Genomic DNA, 25,552 nt, shown 5'->3' on the forward strand with positions numbered 1-25,552 from the left:
AGCTGTGTGAGTTTTATTTCGAAGATCGTTTATTATTGACCAGGTTTCTTTTGCAACACTTTTAGAGCTTCCCAGACGATTTTGATAATAGGCTGTTTTAGCTGAGTTTTAGATATGTTGTCCTGTACTTCGTGATATATTCAGTGACAGAAACATTGGTAGTAAATTTCTTGATGTATAGAAGTGAACGCATATTCTTGGCTGATATGCGGATACCTTTCGTAACCCAAGGTTTTCGATGTTTTGGCTTAATAGGAATTAAAGGAAATGCCTTATTGAAGATGCGGATAAGCTTATCTAGAAAAACACGGAAATTATAGTCCACGTCCATAGAAGGAAGCTGCCGCTCAGAAGTTAAGCATAAATTTTGGAATTTACGAAAATTCTGGGCGGAAAAAATCCTACCTAAACGTCTGGGTTTTGAGGAGGGTTTGCTGAAGATGTTAAACTTCGTACACACTGCTTCATGATCAGATATTCCCGCATTAATAACTGTAGAGCAGACATCAAGGGGTGAGAAATCTGAGACAATATAATCGATTATGGTAGATGTAGTTTTTGTAATTCTTGTAGGAGAATTAACGTGCATTGAGAGACCATACGATTCAAATATCTTGACCAGGGACACTTGGGTAGCACAAGCAGCAGCATAATTAATGTTAAAGTCACCGCATAGAATTTTTCTGCTTTTATGAGGCAGGTCATCTAACAAATTTAGCAGGTTCTGAAAAAATAGTTCCACGTCAGAGCCAGGTGATCTATAAATGCAAATAATGTAAAGATTAAGATTTTTATTATAAACTAAGAAAAACTCAAAGACGGATTCACTTAACAAAAAGTCGTATTTTGTTACCGGAGAAAAATCATTATTTCTAGAGAGAATTAGGGTGCCTCCATGAGCCGAACTTGGACGATCATACCTGGCAATTGTGGTATATTTTTCTACAAAAAGGCTCGTTGACTTCAAGCCAGTGCTCTGTAACCGCAACTATCGGGGGAAATCCTAATTCCTCCAGAAACAAAAATAATTCATCAGTTTTATTTCTTATAGAACGAGTATTAATCAGAACCATGCCAAAGTTGTCATCACTAAAATAATTTGAGATTTCTAGTCCCTCAGAACACGTCTTGTTGTTTAAAAATTTCGCTTTGGAGAGCCAGTGGAATAATAACTTCGGTGGCATTCCCTTGACTTTTGTAGATGTATAATTCTTTCCGAACTGAGGTAGGACCTATAAGCGGCAAGATCAGCTTCCACTTCAGCTGGACCAATTCCGTAGGCATGGTTAAATTCTAGAAGAACTTTTCGTAGTCCTTCGGTCTCAGTAGGTAGTCCTTCGGAAGCCAAAAAGAGTTTCACGCTGGTGTTGGTGTATCCATCATAAAATACAGAAGAAGGCTGGTCGTGAAGAAAAGCAAGATGTAGTTTAATTGCTTTTAAAATATCCGGTTCCCTCAATCTTGCAAGAAGGTATCGGCTGTTCGAGTTATTAGTTAGTCTAACTCTTGGTGGTGTTAAAGGATCCAAATTTATGGATGGTTCCAAAGTATCTTTCTTAATAAAATGGATGTGGGAACGGAAAGGCTCTTTGGATTTGCAAACTGTGATGGCCTGCTTGTCTGTAAATATATTTGTGTTTTCAACTTCACTTTTGTTGTTGCTTGGAATGGTAATTGGATTTTCCAAGCTAACCGGGCTTCTGATGTACTTCGGATTCATATTTTGTTCAGATGAAGTCTTTGGTTCAGAGTATGATGATTCTGTGGACCATTTAATGTTGACACCAGGTGGCCAAATTTCCTTGTTAAATAATAAGTCGATGGACGTTTTTGATTTTATGCCTATTTTGAATGAGGAACCAGTTGCTGTGTTGGCGTCTTGAAGTAGGGCGTAACATCGAATATATTCCTTAATATCTAGCTTCTCTTTAATGTAGTGAACTAACTGAATAGGGGTGTAAATTGGTGTTAAGTTGCTAATAACGACAAAGTGACATCTATCTTCTTCAATTTTTGATTTTTTGACTGGACCAGCTTCGAAATGAGTGCCTTCAGTTTGGGTACCTGTAGTGGCATATACTATGTCTCTCTTCGCTACCTCTTTCTTCGTTGGTATAGCAGGTAGTTTGTTTAAAAGGTTACTCATTTGATTTGATATTTCACTTATGTTTGAAGAGAGCCTCTCTAATCCCAATTTTATCTCAGATGAATTTGAATCTTGGAATTGGACTTTAATTGTATCAGTGAAACAGCCAAAAAAACTAACGATATATTGAATATAACTTGTTCCATCTGCCTTATCGATTTTAAAAGATATTCAGGATTTATCTTTAATTTATGGATCTCGTCAATTTTTTTTGTCAGATAGTCTAATTTGCCGTCATTTTTGGTTAATAAATCATATGTCTCGATGAAAATTGGCAAATTATCATTGAGTTTTTTTGTGACTTGAATTAAGGCGTCAAAATTCTCTTGAGGTATTTGATTTTTTGATAAATCGTTTATTTTTTCATTTAAATATCTGAGGCTAGGAGACTCACATAAAGAACAGAAGAATCTTAAATGACAATTTTTTGGGTCCAGTAGAGTTTTTGCCGTTGTTTTGTTGATAGTAGAACATTTGAAGCAAAAATACCGTTTGCAATCCCCATGGCAACGTAAAATATATTTTTCGTTTTGGGAAAATTCAGCTAAGCAAATTTCACAATTATTATTGTACGCCATGGTGTCAAGGTTAAATATACAAATATTTAACTAGAATTGAAAGTTAGTGATGTGATGAAAGTAATAAAATGTAAACACTTACAGCTAGTATTCACAACACAACAATCAAAACAAATAACAAAACACAAGAAACAAATCAAAACACACAACTGTTCGCTTCCAATGCTGGCGAACGAATGAACTGTGTTCATTGGCACTGTGCATACTGTCCACTTCCATGTAGCTGTGTCCACTTTCCAGAAAATTTTGCTCTATAATCATCAAGTTGGGATTTTTCTGAACCAAATAGAGTAACAAAGCGCTAACATTTTGGTTCCTGTTTTGTCCACTGCAAGTGTCGGAAAACACTGATAATGCATTTACACTAGTGGGAAGCTGATTAATATAAGTAAAGAGGCAAGTGCCAATTTCTAAGCTACCCCTTTTCCCATGAACAAAAACATACCTCATACACTGTCAAATTATAAGTGCAAATTTTTCGACTGTAGTACATTGCACTCACGTCGCTACTTGGTGTTTGAAGCACACATTGCAAGTCAAATGTAGCACATACAAAATTGGCCTCTTTCATAGCTCTAGCTTTGTCTCTTGCTTTTGCTGTGTAGCAATCCTCTTTTCGAGCTACGTGTTCTTCATATTGCGTCTGTAATTGCTTTTTCTTTTCTTCATCATTAGTCTTGTATTGTGTGCAGAGCTGGCATTGATCTTTCTTTGGAGTGAAGAAAGAATGGTTGTAATTATTACAAAAAATGCGTCTATAAGTGATTGAAGATACAGGTGAGGTACCATCATGTTCACATAATTGTTTATACATTGAGTACATTTTATTTATACTCAATTTACAATCTAGATATTTTCGTTTGGTAGAACTTCACTACAGGGAAACTTTCAATATGTTGCTTTACCCTTTCGATATCATTAATATTTGTTTTGTTTTTCGGCGGTCCTCTACCTCTTTTATCGAATAATGTAAATAATTTACCGTCACCCTTATTCAATAACGCATGCTCAACTACTTCTTTGCTAATGCAAAGAGTTTTTGTAAAAAAAGCTTTGCAGACTCGTAATTTTGTATCATCTAAATTGAAATAGAATTTCTTTGAATCAATACGCGGCCTTTTTTTACCAGACGGTTTACTTTTTGTTCTTATTGGCCTATGACTATCTACATTATTCAGAATGAAGTCCTTTCGGCGGTTAAAATCTAAGGCCCAGAAGTTTTGGCATAACACCACTCTTCTTTCTTCTGAAATTGTAGCACTGCAATTGAATCTACATTTTGTACAGTCCATAAACTTTGGTGCTTTACTCTCAAATCGTCTTTTTTGGCGACATTCTTTTTCCAGGTTTCAGGCTGGGACTTCTTCCAGCGGTGTATTACTTTGTCACCAGCCATTGCCACAACATTTTCGTTATCGGAAGAATCTAAAATAAAAAAAATCGCATTTTGTTTCTGCCTTATTTTTTTTTAAGAAGGCGTTTAAAGGATCACTATTATTAATAATTAAATTGAATACGTACCAGTATCAGATTCATGTTCTGCAGCAGGTGACTTTGGAACATAATCTTTATCTTTGAGCGAACAGTCTGAATCCTCAACAAACTCTAGCATCTCAGCGGCCGCCTACTCCTGATCCGAATTTAATTCAGACGACAAGTCGGGTGTAATATTATCAAAAAATGTAGTGCTCTTTAGACGGGCCTGGCTTACTCTCTTCAAACAGGGCGTCGTTACCGTTATTCGCAACATTTTCTATTGTATTTAGACATTCACTGCTTTCGACAGTTAAACTTTCCGCTATAATAAAAAATAATAATTTAGGATACTCTAATAAAAAAGGAGGATTTACGATCGTCTTTGCTTATAAAATAAAAATATACTAACCTTTTTGTTCATTTAGTGCCATCTTAAGCATCGGTGCACTGCGCAAGGACATGGTTCTCACTAATTTCTAACTTACAATACCGTTATGACCACTTTAATGTTATTTTACAACTTAAAAAGCACTTTCTTTAAGTATAACACAATTCTTTTCAGGCACCGATGTGCATACAAAGTACACTAATATTTAAGGTTATGTTTACAATGTTTACAGAGCCGTCTGCGATGAAATAACATTGCAGCAAAAACAAGATAAGTGTCGTTTTAATTTAGTTTGGCGGTGCAAGTTTTCGTCAGATAATTCACGTAAAAAAAGTTAATTGATACTTATCTGGTTTTGCACACTTGGGCATGCTAAAGTAACGATAAAATAAACTGCAAAAACAAGATAATTGCACTTATCTGTTTTATACGCAGTTATTCTATAAATCTACTATACCTCAACAGCAAAAATAAGTTAAATGGCATCTAACCGGTTTTTATAGAAGAATTAATGTTCTTTTTGCATATTAAATTTTTATTTTTCGTTAAATGTGCACTTGACTTTTTCAGCTGTACAGTTTTGACCAAAATGAATAATTGCCAAAACAAGCCTACATAATTCACCTCTTTTCCATTGTCCGACACTTATATGTTTTACGCAGTACATTTATACACGGATTTTGATTACGAAAATGCACTTAACTGAAAAATGGTAAATAATGCACTTATCTGGTTTTGGCAGTAAACCGACGATATTATCTATTATAATATTATCGAATGTTTATTATATAAAAAATATTTATCAGAAATAATATTTAAATAAATTAATCTGTGTCAGAAAAACATTCCTCCATATCCACAAACTCATTAACTTCGTTTTCACGATCAGACGTGTCCAGCTCTGTATTTTCCGATTAATTTTCGGATTGGGAATCTAAAAAATAAAAATAACTGTTAATTACAGCACAATACAATAGAAAAAGTTGATTCTACAAGAGACTCAATTTTTACACATATATCGAACAATATTTTTTAATATAGGGAGTGGAACTGCAGTTGAAATACGCGCAGCGTGCGTAAAAGCTCATTTTACGCATACGGCATCAAAAAATAAGTATTGTTTAAATTAATAGTAATATTTTCATACCTGAATTTTCTGGCGAAGGTTGAATAACGACGTCATTGATTAATTGCGGTAATTGGACGCCCTTAAACCAATCAAATTGCGATACGATTCCAAGCTTCATCCTTTTTCCTATTGCTCACAGCATTAGCGGTTTTATTTTCATCGACGTCTTTGTTTGGATGTGCTAGCTGAGCAAGTAAATTTTTTTCGTCAGGAGTATAATTTATTCCATTTTTAAAATGAAATTAATTGAAAATTCTAAAATGACACCGAACGAAATCTAAAATTTCACTTAATAATTGACTAGATATATGGTTACCACGTGTATTGCATATTAAAAGTGATAAGAACCTGTTATCAACGAATATACATCTCATAGAAGGGTACGGCCCTGTTACGTTTTAGCATAGGATTTTGCATCCCAACTGAGTAGGTGCTATGGCGGTGCATACCTGACAGTGCATCCAAGTAATCCCGTATTGTTCTTGCGATGTGCGGACGAGCATTCTCTTGCATCAAACGAAAGTTGTCTCCAACACATGGGGCAATTGGTACTACATGATCTTCCAAACATTGCTGAATATACCGTTGAGCGTTCAAATTGCCCCCTTGAATTGTAACAAGTTCTGTATGAGCCTCAAGGGAAATACCTGCCCGCACCATTATACCACCTCTACCAAATTGAACTCTCGTAGTAAAACAGCATTGCTCGTAACGTTCACCACCTCTTGTCCATATCCTAGGTCGCCCATCTGATGAGTATCTGTTGAATCTTGATTCATCTGTGAAAAGCACAGCACTCCAATCGTCAACATCCCAATTAAGATGTTCGCGGGCGAAGTGTAAACGTTGCCTACGATGTTCCGCTGTTAATAGAGGTCCCGTGACAGGAATTCTGGAGCTTAATCCATATTCGTTTAAGCATCTTCATCTGGTCTAAACGGAAACTGTGTTCCTATGCACATTATTTAATCTTTGCACAAGTACTGGTGCTAATAATGTACGATCGCGTAACGCTTGTAACCTAAGAAAGCGATTTTCAACTTGATTTGTGCTTCTTGATCTACCTTGACCTGGCCTCCTGGTGTATTGTCCTGTATCCCGAAATCTTTGTATTGTATCAAACACTGTACTTCGAGAAATTCCTAAAGCATTTGCAATGTAACGAATGCTCCGCCCATAATCCTGTAAAGCTACAGCTTGTGCTACTTCTTCTGGTGTCATAATTTTTATATTGCAAGTTTTAAACAGGAGACAATACAAAAACCTATAGCTGAACTTGTACTCACGTACAGTACCACAATAAACTTAAATTAACACTATTTCATTTAAGCCACTATTTCACTTAATAACAAAACATATGTGAAGAAGTGTTGTTGTTTGCACAGAACATCTAAACAGGTTCAACCAAAAAAACATTATCGCCAATAAGGCACAAAACAATTCAAACAAATTAAACATACATTTTTGACATACAAGTAAGAATTAAATATTCTCCATTGGAGTACATATGGGTAATATAACCCGTAAAAACATGGCTAGATGTTAAAGTACATAACTTTTTTACGGTTCAACATAAGCGAATGAATAAAAAAACAAAATGTTGAGAAAACATGAGGCTATAGTTGGGTTTTAATTTGAGTTTTTTATAACTGCTAGAATATTCCACAGGGTGATGCGAAATTTGAGAAAAAAACACAGTTTCATTGGTACACCCGGTATACAATGAAAATTTACCTTTTTAACAACAATATTACTATAGCGATATTGTCAAAGAATAAGGCTATAACATACTAAAAAATCACTTAAATCAGACAACAGGTTTTTGAAATTCGAGGCATCAAAAATTACCCATTTTTAAGGTGTCCGGTTAATTTTGCACCCCAGTGTATGTTGCTTAATTGTCCCGTGTCTGTTTTATAATTTAAAGTTTGTTTATTTTTGTGATACATCTCCAAAAATAATCTACTTTTGTAATTTTCAGTCTGTGCCAAAATACGAGCATTGTTGTAGTCTAGCAGATGACCGGTGTTTTCATAGTGCTCGACTACTGCACAAGTATTTTTTCCTAAGCGGCAATCACTTTTATGTTGTGTGATGCGTTGTTTTAGCCATTGCGATGTATGGCCAATGTAGCTTTTTTCACATCCTAGACACGGTATTTCATATACCACATTACTCCTATATAAGGTTGGTACTGGGTCTTTAATTTTCGAAAAAAGTTGTTTGCTGTTCATGGTATTGTATTTAGCTATATTAATATTGGGAGCATCTTTAAATATGGATATGACAGAATGAGACACCATTAATAAAGGGAAGTTTTTTTTATATTTGAGTGACTCGTTAGAATCAAGGACATTGCCATCATAGAAATTACTGCTGTAAATGAGTTTTTTTTAATATGTTTAGGATAGCCGTTGTTTCGAAAAATTTTGTATAATATGTCCAGATTTTTTCCTAACAAATTATCGTCAACAATGGACATTATCCTGTTTTTCATACCCAATACTGTATTATATTTTTGACGAGTGGTATGGTTTGAAAAGCAATTCATATACCTGCCCGATGCTGTTGGCTTTTGGTACCAATTCAATGTCAGAATATTTGTTCTTATTACCTTTGTGTCTAAAAATGGTATACTAAGATCTGTCTCGGTTTCAATTGTAAACTGAAGATGTTCATTGAATGAATTAAAAATGTTTAATGTGGTATTGATGTGACTAGATGGAACTGCGCATATGATGTCATCGACATATTTATATATAAATGGTAATTCAAAAGGTAATTGCGTTATCACATTATCTAAGAGATGATCAGTTACAATAGTAGCAAGGATTGGACTAATCGGGGAACCCATAGGTGTTCCAAAAATTTGGGAGTCAAATTTTTCATTGAAAATGAAATAAGTGTTGAAAATTAAGTGTGAGTTACAACAGTTTGTTCCTAACAACATATTAACTGAATATGAACAAAGGTTAAAAAAATAGTTCTTCTAATGTTTTCAACCAAGTTAAGCTTACTAACATAAAAAAGTTTGAAGATTTAACTAATAACTTATTTTCCAACCACTTTTTAAACAATGACAAATGTTTTAAAAACTTTGCCAAACATTGACTTTCCAAAAGAAGTGTCTGATTTTCTCTCTTTTCGTCCAAAATTTAGTGTTGAGGGTACACCCCCAGATTTTCAGTTAGACATTTACTGTTTTGACGAACGTGTTCAAAGACATTCAAATTTTAACATAAATTTTATTATATTTACATATACAACAGTAATAATGTTATTTTTTCTACGGCCGTTTAATAACATGCTCATTATTCGCTATTTTTTTATAGATAATAGCACCCATTACTGTACCCGTGAGTAATAATTCATTACTCACGGGCTGAAGTTACTCACGGGTCATTACTCACGGGCTGAAGTTAGATTCAAGTGGCGCATGCCACTTTTAATATTAATCGGATATAAAGTGCAAATAAAATTACTTAAACTTGTTTATTTAATACAATAATTATTGTAATTTATACCAATAATTAACTTCGAAAAATTTTTTTACGTTTATATTTTGTACGTTTATATCTTGTTTACTAAAAATTTTGACGTTTATCAGTTAATTTAGTGACAGTGGCATTAGCGCATTTTGTTTATGTTAATTGGAATTTATAACTAATATTGTGTTTGTTTTTCAAGTTATATTGTGTTAAATATGTTATAACATATAATGTGTAAATATATATTATTATATTATATTATATATAGTTAAATGTAAATATACATTATAACTATATATTATTAAATACGTCCACCGACAACAGCCATTTCCTATTTATTAAATTCACTGACAGTAGGTACAAATTTAAGCTTATAATTTTTCAGAAACGAATAGAACTTATATTTTATATTGACTATTTCTAGTTGTATTTTTACAATAAATAAGAGTTTAGTAATAGTAGGCAACCAATTCTTCAGCCACGTACTAGGGGTAAATAGCATTTAGGTATTTCTGTAAATTATCATAATTTAAATCTCGAATAGTTGATAATTAAATTTTTTACTAATTAAAATAAAAAAAAGTCGTAGAAAAAGTATAGTATTCTACTCGCATGTAATGGCTATTACTCACTTTGATGAATTACGACACTCGCCTACGGCTCGTGTCGCAAACTTCATCATCGTGAGTAATAGCCATCATTACATGCTCGTTGAATAATATACTATTAATGTCAATTTTATTTATGTGTGAAATCTTTTAATTTCTGTAAGTATTGTAAATCTAAGTGTACGTCAGTTTTTTGAAATGTTTGATTTTTACAGTAACTCCCGATGACGCTATAAAATAAATATTGGCGAAATATTGAACTTTAGAAAAAACAAAGATTTTTATTAAATATAGACCACATACCCGATATTTCCAACATTTTATTGTCTACCTCAAATACATAAGCCTACACTGAGCATGAGGCCCATTGTTTCTTCAATTAATTCACCTAATATACATATTGCAAAATTTTTGAGTGACATCTTGTCAAAATCTTACAACTATAATAATGATTATAACATGGTAGATTCTTTTCATTTTAGTGAATTTATTAATGACTTAAAACTTCCACAAGGTTACATTTTAGTGAGTTTTGATGTAGTATCTCTTTTCACCAATTTACCTCTAGCTAGTGTCACTACTTTCTTAAGAAATCACTGGAACTCCATCCAACCTAACTGTCCTGTGTCCTGAGATGTATTTGCAGAACTGTTGTAATTAGTATTTGACACAAATTTTTTAGTCTTTGATGACAAATATTATCTACAAATTTTTAGGACACCTATGAGTTCCTCAATCTCTCCCATCCTAGTCAAATTTGTACTGGATGATTTAGTGTATGACCGTTTGAGTCTTTTGGATTCCCAAGTCCCTTTTATTAAGCGGTACGTTGATGACCTATTACTAGCCTTACTTCCAGACAAGATACAGGCCACCTTGTCTTTGTTCAATGGGTGTAATCCTCACTTACAGTTCACTGTTGAACTTGAGGACCCCACCACTAATAGCATTCCCTTCTTAGACATGCGTGTCATCAGAATGGGAGACAATACTTTAACTACAAGTTGGTATAGAAAACCAATGACCTCTAATAGGTTTCTCAACTACCACTCTTGTCCTCCCTTTAAATATAAAATAAACCTTATCAAAGCTTTAAGCTGCAGGCTGAATAGGCTGACACATCCGACTAATCGAAGGGAATCCCTTCTACTGCTCAGAAACATATTGATTAAGAATTCCCACCCATCTTCCCTTATTAATAAATACCTCTATTCTCAGAGTTATGGTTCTTCTTTAAATGGCATAGCCAATGGTGACCAACTTAGAGCAATATCAAACAACACTATCAATAACACTGTTCTGCCTACTGCTGTACTTGGGACTCCAACTACCCATTACTCCTCTTTACCATATTTTCCTCTTGTTACTGAAAAACTTATTAAACTATATAAACACAATAACATTCCTGTTAAAATTGCTGTTAAGAATGCCAAGGCGCTTAAAAATTTGTTTTCTAAAACTAAAACACCCATGTCCCTTTTGGAACAGGTTAACGTCATCTATCACATACCTTGTGCTGAGTGTGACTCGTGCTATATCGGTCAGACAGGGAGATCACTAAGTCTCACAACACACCGCAGTGATATAAACTTATCCAAGCATACTTGTGCTCTTGCTCAGCATGCTATTAACACAAAACACAAGGTGGACTTTAACGAAGTTAGGATTCTTGGCAACGAACGCAATCTCGTGAAAAGGCAATTTTTTGAAATGTGTTCGATACTGAAGCACCCCAACGCTCTGAATAAAAGAACGGACATTAGTAACCTGAGCCAAATTTATCATGCATTAATATTGCAGAATTAGTCATTATCAGTGTCTACTTTAATATTGTTGTTCTGAAGTTATTTCCTTGTGGCATTTTTATAATTAAGTATTTTCGATGGGAAATAAGCCACAATTTTACCAAAAAATGAATTTATTAACGTTTCGACGCCCAAGTCGGGTGTCGTTGGCAAAATACAAAATACTATAATATTGTCTCATATGGTGTGTTTCTGTATACGTTTTTACTTTTAATTAAATTCAATTAATTTTTTTTACTTAAACCATTACTATTATTTAACTAATTTTTACTGCTGAAAATTTTTGATGAAATAGTTCAATAAAATTTTAAATTAATTTTATTGATGTAATTCTCATTAATTACTCAGTTCTATAGTATTATGAACCTTGGACTATGGAAGTTGAATTAAATTTATACCTTTGGCTGGCTAACCAGCTAAAACCGAGTCACTTGAAACAACCATTCCTTGAAAGTTAAATGGTGTTTCCTAACCATCTGTTTATGACCTGGAAACCAGTTTTATGTAACAGAAACCTGTCGATGAATATTCGAAATAAGGTGCTGAAATGTTATGTGTGGTCTATCCTATTGTATGGTTGTGAGACATGGACGTTAAAAACCACAATGCTAAACAAAATAGAAGCATTCGAATTGTGGTGCTATCGACGAATCCTAAATATATCGTGGGTTTCGCACACTTCCAATGAAGATGTTCTTCAAATGCTGAATTCAGAACGTCTGCTCATAAGCATCGTAAAGAGGAGAAAAACAGAATACTTCGGCCATATAATTAGAGGACCTAAATACCATCTGCTTCGCCTTATAATACAAGGAAAAGTGGAGGGAAAGAGATGGATTGGGCGAAAGAAACTTTCATGGCTGCGTAATATTAGACAATGGTGTGGCTGCACAGTAGAAGAATTATTTCGCGCAGCAGCCGATAGAGAGAGATTTCAAGAAATTGTAAACATGACGGCCAACGTCTGAATACAGACACGGCACCTAAAGAAGAAGAACCATCTGCTGCTTTCTTTATAATGTTTCGTACAAACAAGAAGTTCTCCTTACCATATTACGTCTTTAAATTTACCGCTCTCATGCATTAGCGGTTGGTATTTCGCCTTTTGTTGTCATTTTTTGACTTCAAGGTCACTGTCTTTTACGGAATGGTTCGTTGTGTTTATAAATGTCCATTTTGCCGAGTGTATTTGAATAGCGTAGAAGCTTTTTTGTGGTAACTTTTAATACCTTTTTTACAAAATTACTACTACAGTCGAACCCGCTTATTAGAATACCGGTTAAAGGAATATCCCGGTTTAAGGAATAGAAATTTGAGGTTTCAAAACGTTTTTACTAGGCTTATATGATCGGTTATTAGAATATCTCTGTTATAGGAATACTTTTTCTTGGCCCGACGGCTATTCCAATAAGCGGGTTCGACTGTATAAACTTTTTAAATTTTTTTTTTAATAATGTTACCTAAAGTCAAAATCAAACTAAATTAATATGCTATTGTTGGAAGGTTGATCTTGTGATCTTACTAGTTTCTCGGCGAATACAAGTTTTTTACATACTTTTTTTAATTACATGTATGATAACCACATGCTTCTTTTGCTGTTCTAAGTCTGTGTTAAATTGTAAACTGTACTTAGTTTTATTTGATTGTTTCTACAACTTAACGATTCAACGGTTCATTGTTTCAAGCTTTTTTTACATTTTATACCTTTGACTGCTACATGTCTTTTTGAGCTAACACTGTTTTATGAACTTCTCTATGGATATTTGGTTTTTCATATTATTCTTTTATTATTTTTTCGTTCTCTTCGATAGTCCAGGCTGCAAGACAAGATCTAAATCATTATCAGAGGTGAATTTTTGTGGTATGATGGTAGTTAGTATTGGCGTCATTGTCGGTAATTCGTCTCCTAATTCATTTTGTTTAAGTAATGTTGAAATGTCTACTTTGTTGCTGCAGCTTTCACCACCACAATGAAGGCACACTGCTGAACATTTGAGGGCTGCTTTTCGGCAACCGCACGCACTTCCACAGTTTCCTTTGCATCTGCAAAATATTAATTCCATAAGCTCGGGGAGTGCTGGAGGCTTGGAAGTTTGAATTGGTAACCAATATTTTTCATGCCTTTACCAGCCCCAATCTTTCGGATCACAATGTTTACCGAGCCATGACTGAATCTGGTGATACACTCGGAAAATGTGAAAACGGGCTGCATCTGATGTTGGAGGAAGTGAGGAGAGGTTAAATGCATTTTTGTCACTGTCTTAGTGAATTGTTTGTAACGCAGAGTGTCCAAAAATCGTCTTTATTTTCGCCATATTAAGAGATGAAAAAACGTTCGCCAACAACACTGAGTAAAGATGGTTCAACTTTCTCACTGGCAAGCTAACTCAGGATGCTTCTGCAAATTTTTTATGAATTTTAATTTGCCCATGTTATGCAGGGCTAACGTTGTGTCGCATCCTAAGTTCGAATGGTTCAATCAGATGATTATAAATAATCCCAGCCGACAAATTCGTACTTTTGGCAATCATGAAAGTTAAATACACATTAAATTAAATAAAACACACCATTCGTAAAATAAACTTTATCTGCACACAACACTTTACACAGAAATTCGGGTTCTCTGAAGATTTTGTTTTTCTTCGAGGTAAATAGCCTTGCTGTAAATCTTGCACTAAACATAATTAACATAATATGATACTCGCGATCGAAATAATGACAATATCACAACAATACGATGTACCTATTGTTACGTTTTGATTTTGCACTTAGAGATTAGACTATGTTTTTTTTTATTAGAAAAAGAAGTCGCATCCACCAAAAGGTTATTAGCGACGGAACAAAATATAAATAACAAAAGTAAACGACTACGTATTGTACAAAATGTTTATGGATCTTAGATAATTAACTATATTGTCATAGGAACAGTTTTGACGTAGAGCCTCTGGTAGAGCGTTTGGAATATTGTTGCGCTGTCTTTCTTGGTTATATTTACTACAACTTGTTAAAAAGTGTTCGACTGTTAATCGAACGTTACACTGATCACATATAGGTAGATTTTTCTTTGTTGAAAGGTAAGAGTGCGTTAACCTGGTATGTACTAGACGTAAACGCGCAACCACAATTTGTTCTCGTCTATTCCGCGACGGTGGAATCCACTGAGACACATTATTTTTGATTTTATTCAGCTTAGAATTATTTTCGAGACCACTCATTTCGCCACAAACACAACACTTTATTTTTAAAATAAGCTTTTAAGTCACTGGAAACACACTTGCCTATCGGTTCCGAAAAATCACTTAAAATTGCCTCTCGTGCAGTCCTGTCAGCTTCTTTATTTCCTGTTATTCCGACATGTAAGGGAACCCATAAATATTGGACGCTTCTTCCATGTTCATGAGCTTGGGACAGCTGGTATTTTAGCAACTTTTCAAAAGGATGTTTCGGAAAAATGTGTTTTAATGTGTTTAGAGAGCTAAGAGAATCTGTTATGATCAGGGCTTTTGTGAGTGTAAGCTCGTTAAGAAGTTTCACAGCACGGTATATGGCGTAGACTTCAGCTGAATATGTGCTACATTCTGGGGTTAAACGGAGAAGAAGATTGTTTTCTGAAGAAACGATTGCTATTGCTACACCACCGCTTTTGTCAGACCAATTTTGTCAGACCAATTCAATTATTTTTTTAGGCAGCCGCATCAACCATATTGGTTATTAGCGGATGGATGATTATAAGTAACATACACTGCGAGTCAAAAGTTGAGGATATAGAAAATGTATGCTCATTTTCATAGTTGAAGGGGTTGGAGCAGAAAGGGTATAAGTACGTCTAAGTTAGTTTTAAGAAAATAGCTTCCAAAGTAATTTGCATTTTTTAAATTCTGTAAAACCCCTTAGTTTAATTAATAATATTTAAAAATTATAAATGCAAAATATGTTTTTATTGTTAAAATAATATATTTGATAAAGGGTTTAGTTCAGTTAAAAAATTGAATTTGATTCACCGTTTTTGCACCAACACATTTTTACATGTGGTTTGAGCAAGGAAAAGTAAATAGCTGGAAAAAGTAAAGTTTCAAAACATTTTTATTAATAAACAGAACATTTTTGAAAGTATGTACCATTAAGATACAATTTAAATATAAAGTTACAACTAAATTTTCAAAGACAAAAAATTATTCGTAGTCAGAACTAACCACATCGTCTTCGTTTTCATTTTCTTCTGTAACTGGATCAACTGCACTCGGTCCCAGCTCCATTGCTTCTTCTGATGTGTGAACCCTCTTTTTATTTTTATTTTTTGTCGTCGCATCCTCGTGTTTCATATTCTTATAAAATGCATGGTACACTGGAGGTATAAAATCCAAAAGAGTTTGCAGATTTTTCCATTTTTCAAGTTTAATTGGCACTGAACGTATGTGAAGTTGCATAAAAGTCCCATTAATTGAAAGAGATGGCCGTCCAGATAAGTGGACCTACATAAACATTTTAGGAATGTACATTCAAAACTGGCTTAAATTCAAACAAAAATGAGTCAAAGTCTTTTGCATATCTAAAGTGTGCGATATCTCTAAATTTAAGAGGTCTTCCTTCTGTATCTTTTTTGGATCTTTTATGAGCTTATTAAGTCCTTCAAAAGAAAAAAACATTTCCTTTGTCATGTTGTGAACTACGATTTTTTTGCAAGAACTTGCGATTACTTGTCTCCAGTTGTCGGGAATAAAAACTTGAGGATTTCTTTTTTTGTTTTTTTCAATCAAAGCAAAATTCCTGTCACATTCCATATAAGTGTGACCTGGCTCTAGGAATTTGTGATATATTTCTGTAATGTGGGTGGCTTTCACTAAAAACATAAATAACTTGCAAATATTTTTATTTTTGTTTTGCCCCCCACACGAATCGCTGTATGCTATTACTTTAGTAAAAGTGGATGGTAGGGATTTGAAAAAATGAACAAGGCATGACCCTATCTCCTGTGAACCCCTGCCAGAAACAGTTTCATCCCATGTGTACATGTGTCCTGTTCCAGTGAGCAAATTATGGACGCAAAAATTGTATGTCCATAGTTGCCTTAGATAGAATACCTTTGATGTAGTAAGTAATGGCGTGGCCAACGTTTGCTGTAGATCAAAACATATTACCACAGTATCCTTCGAAGTTTTGTTGCTTTTAATATCCAGTTCTTTCATACTACATGCCTTTTGCGCCTTTCTTTGATGTAGTTCTAAAGACACTGTAGCATTTTGAATACTGATTGCGTTTCCAGAGTTCTTTACAATATTCTGCAAGCTGTCGCACTTTGAGCAGGTGTCGCTGTGAGGCTTGTGAAACCGCAAATTAAATTCACTTTTAAAAACATTACAGTAGTAACTCATCTTAACGACTGGCTTATTATTTTCGATGCAATATTGTTTATATAGTAAGTACATCTTTGTAACGCTAAGATCTGGGGAAAGATATCGGGTATTTAAGTTATCTTTACGAGAGTAGTGGCTTTTGTATTTCGGGAACATATTAAGTGCTGAATTGCAGTCTCTCAAGTATTTTTGTCAATTTTGCTAAGTTTCTTTTTTTCCCCTTTTATCAGGTTCTGTTATACTAAATCTATCAGTTTTTTCACATACTGTAGTAAACCGTCTATTACTAATATCAAACGTTTGGAGGAAAAATGCTTTACATACTCGCTTATTTATTAGCCTGATTTTTGTAGAAAAATTTCGATGTTTTGCAGACATTTGATTCCTCCTACAATTTCCTCCTTTTTTATGCAAGACGATAAATATGCTGTTTGCAGGTCATAACTAGGAAGCTCATAAAATTTATCAAATAGAGCTTGTCTGTCTACCTCAGAAATAATTTCGTTACACTTAAATCTACATGTATGATCAAAAGGTCTTAATTGCTTACTCGGATGGATGACGTTCTTGTGTCCTACATACTGCTTGCCTTCGGTTCTTAGCATCTTTTTTTGCACGATTGATCATTTTTTGACTGTTTACCGTGACAGATTTTACGTCAGTAGGTGACATTTACTAGCAACTCGACGGTAAGTAATCCAACTCGACGGTAAGTACTCCAACTCGACGGTAAGTAATTCACTTACCGTCGAGTTAAAAAATCTCTTAATTTTAATTTATTTTTTGAAAGAATAAAGAAAACTAACGAATTATTTATTAATATTGAAACTTATGGTCCAATTTGTTAAATTATTTAATGAAATCCCACTTGTTTGGGATGTGGTTTCACTTCTAACAGAAACTCCTGCAGAATCGCATACATTAGCATACTACTAATGTATGCGATTCTGCAGGAGTTTCTGTTAGAGTGAAATTAAGTTAGATTTCATTAAATAATTTAACAAATTGGACCATAAGTTTCAATATTAATAAATAATTCGTTAGTTTTCTTTATTCTTTCAAAAAATAAATTAAAATTAAGAGATTTTTTAACTCGACGGTAAGTGAATTACTTACCGTCGAGTTGGAGTACTTACCGTCGAGTTGGATTACTTACCGTCGAGTTGCTAGTAAATGTCACCTACTGACGTAAAATCTGTCACGGTAAACAGTCAAAAAATGATCAATCGTGCAAAAAAAGATGCTAAGAACCGAAGGCAAGCAGTATGTAGGACACAAGAACGTCATCCATCCGAGTAAGCAATTAAGACCTTTTGATCATACATGTAGATTTAAGTGTAACGAAATTATTTCTGAGGTAGACAGACAAGCTCTATTTGATAAATTTTATGAGCTTCCTAGTTATGACCTGCAAACAGCATATTTATCGTCTTGCATAAAAAAGGAGGAAATTGTAGGAGGAATCAAATGTCTGCAAAACATCGAAATTTTTCTACAAAAATCAGGCTAATAAATAAGCGAGTATGTAAAGCATTTTTCCTCCAAACGTTTGATATTAGTAATAGACGGTTTACTACAGTATGTGAAAAAACTGATAGATTTAGTATAACAGAACCTGATAAAAGGGGAAAAAAAGAAACTTAGCAAAATTGACAAAAATACTTGAGAGACTGCAATTCAGCACTTAATATGTTCCCGAAATACAAAAGCCACTACTCTCGTAAAGATAACTTAAATACCCGATATCTTTCCCCAGATCTTAGCGTTACAAAGATGTACTTACTATATAAACAATATTGCATCGAAAATAATAAGCCAGTCGTTAAGATGAGTTACTACTGTAATGTTTTTAAAAGTGAATTTAATTTGCGGTTTCACAAGCCTCACAGCGACACCTGCTCAAAGTGCGACAGCTTGCAGAATATTGTAAAGAACTCTGGAAACGCAATCAGTATTCAAAATGCTACAGTGTCTTTAGAACTACATCAAAGAAAGGCGCAAAAGGCATGTAGTATGAAAGAACTGGATATTAAAAGCAACAAAACTTCGAAGGATACTGTGGTAATATGTTTTGATCTACAGCAAACGTTGGCCACGCCATTACTTACTACATCAAAGGTATTCTATCTAAGGCAACTATGGACATACAATTTTTGCGTCCATAATTTGCTCACTGGAACAGGACACATGTACACATGGGATGAAACTGTTTCTGGCAGGGGTTCACAGGAGATAGGGTCATGCCTTGTTCATTTTTTCAAATCCCTACCATCCACTTTTACTAAAGTAATAGCATACAGCGATTCGTGTGGGGGGCAAAACAAAAATAAAAATATTTGCAAGTTATTTATGTTTTTAGTGAAAGCCACCCACATTACAGAAATATATCACAAATTCCTAGAGCCAGGTCACACTTATATGGAATGTGACAGGAATTTTGCTTTGATTGAAAAAAACAAAAAAAGAAATCCTCAAGTTTTTATTCCCGACAACTGGAGACAAGTAATCGCAAGTTCTTGCAAAAAAATCGTAGTTCACAACATGACAAAGGAAATGTTTTTTTCTTTTGAAGGACTTAATAAGCTCATAAAAGATCCAAAAAAGATACAGAAGGAAGACCTCTTAAATTTAGAGATATCGCACACTTTAGATATGCAAAAGACTTTGACTCATTTTTGTTTGAATTTAAGCCAGTTTTGAATGTACATTCCTAAAATGTTTATGTAGGTCCACTTATCTGGACGGCCATCTCTTTCAATTAATGGGACTTTTATGCAACTTCACATACGTTCAGTGCCAATTAAACTTGAAAAATGGAAAAATCTGCAAACTCTTTTGGATTTTATACCTCCAGTGTACCATGCATTTTATAAGAATATGAAACACGAGGATGCGACGACAAAAAATAAAAATAAAAAGAGGGTTCACACATCAGAAGAAGCAATGGAGCTGGGACCGAGTGCAGTTGATCCAGTTACAGAAGAAAATGAAAACGAAGACGATGTGGTTAGTTCTGACTACGAATAATTTTTTGTCTTTGAAAATTTAGTTGTAACTTTATATTTAAATTGTATCTTAATGGTACATACTTTCAAAAATGTTCTGTTTATTAATAAAAATGTTTTGAAACTTTACTTTTTCCAGCTATTTACTTTTCCTTGCTCAAACCACATGTAAAAATGTGTTGGTGCAAAAACGGTGAATCAAATTCAATTTTTTAACTGAACTAAACCCTTTATCAAATATATTATTTTAACAATAAAAACATATTTTGCATTTATAATTTTTAAATATTATTAATTAAACTAAGGGGTTTTACAGAATTTAAAAAATGCAAATTACTTTGGAAGCTATTTTCTTAAAACTAACTTAGACGTACTTATACCCTTTCTGCTCCAACCCCTTCAACTATGAAAATGAGCATACATTTTCTATATCCTCAACTTTTGACTCGCAGTGTATGTTACTTATAATCATCCATCCGCTAATAACCAATATGGTTGATGCGGCTGCCTAAAAAAATAATTGAATTGGTCTGACAAAATTTCCGCTCAAGCGGGATTAAATCATGGGAACAAGTGGAATAAAATGATTTAATACCATAACAAACGATATAAAAAATATGAACAAATTTTTGAAAGCATGGACCGATCTGACTTTTATTGAGTTACAGAATGACAATACAAATATAAGACCTTTTATTTTAGTTCAAGAAATAGTATATGCGCAAATTATACTATTAAACAGGCGGAGATCTGCAGTGGTCGTTCAAATGAATGTTGACAAGTACTCTTACAATTAATTAAAGGATAATTCTGGAAACACCGAGTTTGAAAATTGCCTAATAGAGTCTGAAAGAATTTTGTTGAATTCATATTATCGCATTGTTATATGACTAAAGCGATGTAGGGTTGTACCAATATGGTTGTCAGGCCTGGCGACAAGGGGGGAACCGGGGTGTTTCCTCCCGGGCCCGGAGTTTTCAAAGGGGCCCGGTTTTTTAAATCCATTAAGTTTGATATCTTAAGTGCTAGCAATAATGCCATTCAGATACTATGCGCGGGCGAGCGGACAGGCGAGAGCGATAGAGAGAGAAAGAGAGAAAGAGACACCTAATACCTGCCTTGCCTGCCGGTCGCTTACTTCTTTCTTTCTTCGATCAGACTCTCGCACGAATAGACGTACCTGTAAGTGTTCCTTTCCACTGTTGAATGCAGGGGCGGCATAATAATTTTCTCCTTGGCGTAGAGCTCATTAATTCGGTAAGTTCATAATATGTATTATTATTTTTGAGTGTATGTGGTTAGCCCAATATTTCGTATATATGTTAATGAGTGCAAGCAATAAATAAAAGAATCCGAAAGCTCATTTCTATATATTGCGATGCATGTCTACTAGTACTAGTCGAAATAAAAATAGGTATACGGGGAAGATTAAGATGTACAATTAAAAGTATAGTTACAGTTGAAATTTAATGCCGTGTAATTCTTTCAAAAAGTGATAATGAACAAGACTTTTGTAATAATTAATCCCGAAGATTAGTTATGTTGGAGTTAGATGCCATTTTGCTATTTTACGACGAGATATTTTTATGTAATCTTGTGCATTGTTTATAATAGGAGCTTAGTTCAGAAATATCAATTCTAGAGAAATCTATTGAGCGACTCCTATTCATTAAGTTCATAACTGTAATAAATTAATCGTTTGATATAATCGGTATTTTTGGGCAAGACGAAAATTCAATAATTATAGTTACACACTGACTACACTTGGCCATAGAAGTAGATGTTGAGCAGATCGACTATTGCCGAAGAGCGTCGATTGCAACAACTCTTTGTTTGGCACCTAAATTCATCTATATCACTGAAGATAGGTAACCCATTCGTTCTTCACATTTTTTTTTGTTTGTTTTTAGATTAACAATGTATCATCATAAATCTGGTGCACAAAAACGCAAGCAACGTGTCGAACGTGATCAAAAATGAATAAATTCACAAAAAGGACAAGGTAAACTCTCCAATTTTAATTTCGTACCAAAAATCATTTCTGTACCAAACAACAAAACCGATCCTGAACAACCCAGTACATCTTACGCTTCTCCCACAAATACTCCACTCTGTAAACAATCTGAGGAATCCCCAGAGTCTGCGGAGAAAACTGAAGAATTATTCAATGACAGCGTCAATGCGCTTTTGACACCTCCAAAGCCCGTGTTGAATGAACAGTCGAAATATCAAAATAATAAGAAGCTTAACAATTACGATATTGGCACCGCAACCACAGAATTCATAAGTTCTCAATTAGTTGAAGAAATAATTCACCGAGGTCATGAAGAACTGCCAGAAGTTTTTCCGCGTGATAAGTTAAATGAGCCCTTTCCTAATTCACTGTTGCACAAGATTTTACCAAATGGCGAAAAGGTTAAACGTGACTGGTTAGTCTGGAGCCGTAGTATGTGTTCCTTTCATTGTCTGCCATGTCGTTTATTTAGTACTCCTTCCTTAAATCGTTCGCATCTTTGTGAACCAGGTGGATATTCGAAAAACCAAGCGTGGAAAAAGTTGTACGAAAAGTTAAAACTACATGAAAATAGCAAAGACCATATGCACTGTTACGTTAAGTGGCGTGAGGTACAAATGCGGAGTCACAGTGAGTCTACCATCAATCACCTTTTGTGCGAACAAATTAGTGCTGAAAGTTCAAAATGGCGCGAAATTCTAACTAGAATATTAGATACTATATTGTTTTTGGGGGAAAGAGGTCTCGCTTTAAGGGGAGAAAGCCATCTCATTGGTGACCGAAACAGTGGCAATTTTCTAGGAATTCTAGAACTTATAAGCCACTACGATCCACTACTACGTGGACATTTAGAAAGAGTAAAACTTTCCCAAAATCAACATAAACCTCTTCAGGTTCACTATCTTTCACCCGACATTCAGAATGAATTTATTCAATTGTGCGCTGATCATGTACGATTAGTTATCTTAAAAGAGCGAGAGAAAGCTAAATATTACACGATAATTGTTGAAGCAACACCCGATTCATCTCACGTTGAACAAACCACTTTTATTTTAAGATACCTCGACTTTGACATTGAGAAGAAAGCATTCAAAATACAAGAGCGTTTTTTGAATTTTGTTGATTGTAATCAAAAAACAGGCGAAGCAATCGCGAAGTTGATCTGTGAAACGTTAAGAAAATATGAAATTCCTCTATCAGAGTGTCGGGGACAAGGTTATGATAATGGTAAAAATATGAGTGGCGAATATAAAGGAGCGCAAAGTCATATACTTCGTGAGAATCCTCAGGCCGCCTATTCACCCTGCGGAGCTCATAGTTTGAACTTGTGTGGAGTAGATTCAGCTGAGTGTTGTCCTAAAGCGATTACATTTTTTGGTGTGATACAAAAATGTTTTAATATTTTTAGTAGTAGCCCACAGCGTTGGGAAATTCTAAAAAGTAAAATACCCTGCTCACTCCATCGTTTATCGCAGACAAGGTGGTCTGCTAGAATTGAGGCTGTAAAACCTTTTGCACATCATCCGGAATAACAGAGGCATTGCAAAATTTGAAAACGTTAAATTTGACTGCAGAAACTAGGAGGGACGTAGATGGCATTTTAAAATACATCAGCGGTTTCGAATGTGTTTTGATGTCTTCAATATGGTCAAAGATCTTGAGTTCGATTAATGAAGTAAACCTTGTTCTTCAGTACAGAGATGCTACAATTGATGTCGAAGTAGACAATCTATCGAGTTTGCTCACCGATTTGCAGTTCTTACGCGATCGATGGAGTATATTTTAGAAGAATGCAAGCTAGTTGCAGGCGAATTAGAGAACACTTCGTCAACATTGCCGTTAGGTAGACACAAGAAAAGGTTAAGAAGATTGACAGACGACGAAACACAAGGAATTTTTCACACTGACGAAGAAACAGAATTCAAAATAAATACATTTTACGTTATCCTAGATTCTGTAATAGCGGGCATCAACAATCGATTTATAGCTGTGAAAAAGTTGAACGACACTTTCTCTTTCTTGTGGAAATTTCCACTGTTAGATGAAGACCACATACGAAAAAGTGCAAAAAATTTTTTGCAGCAATATCCGACTGACGTAGCTGACGAGTTGTCAAATGAATTAATTCATCTGTCTCACATTCATGGAGCGAATTTCAGAGGTCATACCATGCCTTTCGTTTTGTTAAATGAAATTTATGTTAAGAATCTGGATGTACTCTTTCCTAACATTTGCGTCGCGTTGCGAATTTTTTGTACTTTGCCAGTATCCGTCGCCAGTGCTAAGCGTTCTTTCAGCGTTCTTTCAAGAGTAAAACATTTTCATCGCTCTTGTTCTTCACAAATGCGTGTTGCAGGACTCGCAATGCTTTGTCTAGAATCTGAATTAGCGAGAGTTAATTTCAGTGAAATCATAAATTCGTTCGCTTCAGTAAAAGCACGCAGAGCGTTACTAGAATAAGGTTATAAAATAATGTATATACTTTATTTTACATTGTAATAAAGAATTAATACATGACAAACTGTTTTATCAATTCATTTGGCTCCATTTTATTCGATATCCCACTGTGACAATATGGTTTCATAATTTTAATGGTACATACAGTAAGTTAATAAAATAAATGTCAATTTTTAAGTTATGTAGTAGAACTAAGTGATTGAGAAAATAGGGCCATTTTTACTCAATACAGGCAGGGGCCCTCGAGTCACTTCCCCGGGGCCCGATTTTTCTGTCCACGGCCCTAATGGTTGTTACCAGATATGAAAAGCATTTCGAGTATTTCATTTCCTTGCGAGACTCATTTGCAAACCAGAATAAATATATTTTTCATTTGGGTGGGCAAAGATTTCTAGATGGCAACAAAATTTTATACAAATATGCTGAAAAATGTGGCATAGATAACCCGAAATCAATCAGTGCAACTAAATTAATAAAAAAACACCTAGTAACTGTTAAAACTTAATACATAATCTGTTAAATGCTCAGTAAGGTAGCAATGAAATATTTGCTATTATTTTGATAAGTTGCCGATTGTCAGAATGACAATTCAATAATTATAATTTCATTACGTACACCTTCGAAAAGCACTTGTATTTTAGCTCAAGAGTAAATGTAATACAGTAAAAATAAATTCAATTTAATTAGAACCATAATAATACAGTCCACGCAAGATATTTATACAGTAACCCTTACCCAACTCCTACACTTTGATTAGAAAGAACTGGAACACCTGTTTCAGTTTATGGGGCATACATTAAAAACGTACCGAAAAGTATATAGAATGTATGATAATTTGTACCAAACAGCAAAAGTTATGAAACTTTTATTATTGATGTCTCAATAAGGTGTAAAATGTAGAGCAATATAAGGGTAAGAATCTGGACGAGATTGAAATTGGCTTGCTCAATCTATTTATCGAAAAAGATCAAATTAAAGGTAAAATATTAGCTACAGAAACGATGACAATGATGATATTCCTAGCACGACAATACAGGCACCCAGTGCAAGTAATAACACGAATTATAGAAAAAACCCAATTGTGAAACAAATGGAGCATTGAAC

The sequence above is a fragment of the Diabrotica virgifera genome, chromosome 9 (assembly GCF_917563875.1).
Source record: "Diabrotica virgifera virgifera chromosome 9, PGI_DIABVI_V3a".
NCBI lineage: Eukaryota > Metazoa > Arthropoda > Insecta > Coleoptera > Chrysomelidae > Diabrotica > Diabrotica virgifera.